Raw genomic sequence first — 2,835 nt, forward strand, 5'->3', positions numbered from 1 at the left:
TCACTGTGTGACTATCTGACTGTGTGGCTGTGTGACTGTGTGAATGTCTGACTGTGTGACTGTGTGACTGTGTGAATGTCTGACTGTCTGACTGTCTGACTGTGTGACTGTCTGACTGTGTGACTGTCTGACTGTCTGACTGTGTGACTATCTGACTGTGTGGCTGTGTGACTGTGTGAATGTCTGACTGTGTGACTGTGTGACTGTGTGACTGTGTGACTGTGTGAATGTCTGACTGTCTGACTGTCTGACTGTGTGACTATGTGAATGTCTGACTGTCTGACTGTGTGACTGTGTGACTGTGTGACTGTCTGATTGTCTGACTGTGTGACTGACTGTGTGACTGTGTGACTGTGTGACTGTGTGACTGTGTGAATGTCTGACTGTGTGACTGTGTGATTGTCTGATTTTCTGACTGTGTGACTGTGTGACTGTCTGACCGTGTGACTGTCTGACTGTCTGACTGTGTGACCGTGTGACTGTGTGACTGTGTGACTGTGTGACCGTGTGACTGTCTGACCGTGTGACCGTGTGACTGTGTGACTGTGTGACTTTGTGACTGTCTGATTGTCTGACTGTGTGACTGTGTGACTGTCTGACTGTGTGACTGTGTGAATGTCTGACTGTGTGACTGTGTGACTGTCTGATTGTCTTATTGTCTGACTGTGTGACTGTGTGACTGTCTGACTGTGCGACTGTGTGAATGTCTTACTGGGTGACTGTATGACTGTCTGACTGTGTGACTGTGTGACTGTGTGAATGTCTGACTGTCTGACTGTCTGACTGTGTGAATGTCTGACTGTGTGACTGTGTGACTGTGTGACTGTCTGACGGTGTGACTGTCTGACTGTGTGACTGTGTGACTGTCTGATTGTCTGATTGTCTGACTGTGTGACTGTGTGACTGTGTGAATGTCTGACTGTGTGACTGTGTGACTGTGTGACTGTGTGATTGTCTGACTGTGTGACTGTGTGAATGTCTGACTGTGTGACTGTGTGACTGTGTGACTGTCTGACGGTGTGACTGTCTGACTGTGTGACTATGTGAATGTCTGACTGTGTGAATGGCTGACTGTGTGACTGTCTGACTGTGTGACTGTCTGGCTGTGTGACTGTGTGACTGTGTGAATGTCTGACTGTGTGACTGTGTGACTGTGTGATTGTGTGACTGTCTGACTGTGTGACTGTGTGACTGTGTGATTGTGTGACTGTGTGACTGTGTGACTGTGTGACTGTGTGACTGTGTGACTGTCTGACTGTCTGACTGTGTGACTGTGTGACTGTGTGATTGTGTGAATGTCTGACTGTGTGACTGTGTGACTGTGTGACTGTGTGACTGTGTGACTGTCTGACGGTGTGACTGTCTGACTGTGTGACTGTCTGACTGTCTCACTGTGTGACTGTCTGTCTGTCTGATTGTCTGACTGTCTGACTGTCTGACTGTCTGACTGTGTGACTGTCTGACTGTCTCACTGTGTGACTATCTGACTGTGTGGCTGTGTGACTGTGTGAATGTCTGACTGTGTGACTGTGTGACTGTGTGAATGTCTGACTGTCTGACTGTTTGACTGTCTGACTGTCTGACTGTGTGACTGTCTGACTGTGTGACTGTGTGACTGTCAGACTGTCTGACTGTGTGACTATCTGACTGTGTGGCTGTGTGACTGTGTGAATGTCTGACTGTGTGACTGTGTGACTGTGTGACTGTGTGACTGTGTGAATGTCTGACTGTCTGACTGTCTGACTGTGTGACTATGTGAATGTCTGACTGTCTGACTGTGTGACTGTGTGACTGTGTGACTGTCTGATTGTCTGACTGTGTGACTGACTGTGTGACTGTGTGACTGTGTGACTGTGTGATTGTCTGATTTTCTGACTGTGTGACTGTGTGAATGTCTGACTGTGTGACTGTGTGACTGTGTGACTGTGTGACTGTCTGACCGTGTGACTGTCTGACTGTGTGACCGTGTGACTGTGTGACTGTGTGACTGTGTGACCGTGTGACTGTCTGACCGTGTGACCGTGTGACTGTGTGACTGTGTGACTTTGTGACTGTCTGATTGTCTGACTGTGTGACTGTGTGACTGTCTGACTGTGTGACTGTGTGAATGTCTGACTGTGTGACTGTGTGACTGTCTGATTGTCTTATTGTCTGACTGTGTGACTGTGTGGCTGTCTGACTGTGCGACTGTGTGAATGTCTTACTGTGTGAATTTCTGACTGTCTGACTGTCTGACTGTGTGACTGTGACTGTGTGAATGTCTGACTGTGTGACTGTCTTTTTGTCTGACTGTGTGACTGTGTGAATGTCTGACTGTGTGACTGTGTGACTGTCTGACTGTGTGACTGTGTGAATGTCTTACTGTGTGACTGTGTGACTGTGTGACTGTCTGACGGTGTGACTGTCTGACTGTGTGACTGTGTGACTGTCTGATTGTCTGATTGTCTGACTGTGTGACTGTGTGAATGTCTGACTGTGTGACTGTGTGACTGTGTGACTGTGTGACTGTGTGACTGTCTGATTGTCTTATTGTGTGACTGTGTGACTGTCTGACTGTGCGACTGTGTGAATGTCTTACTGGGTGACTGTATGACTGTCTGACTGTGTGACTGTGTGACTGTGTGAATGTCTGACTATGTGACTGTCTGACTGTCTGACTGTGTGACTGTGTGACTGTGTGACTGTGTGACTGTGTGAATGTCTGACTGTGTGACTGTGTGACTGTGTGACTGTGTGACTGTGTGATTGTGTGACTGTCTGACTGTGTGACTGTGTGACTGTGTGATTGTGTGAATGTGTGACTGTGTGACTGTGTGACTGTGTGACTGTGTGACT

This window comes from Labrus bergylta, chromosome 8 (genome assembly GCF_963930695.1).
Source record: "Labrus bergylta chromosome 8, fLabBer1.1, whole genome shotgun sequence".
Taxonomy (NCBI): Eukaryota; Metazoa; Chordata; class Actinopteri; order Labriformes; family Labridae; genus Labrus; species Labrus bergylta.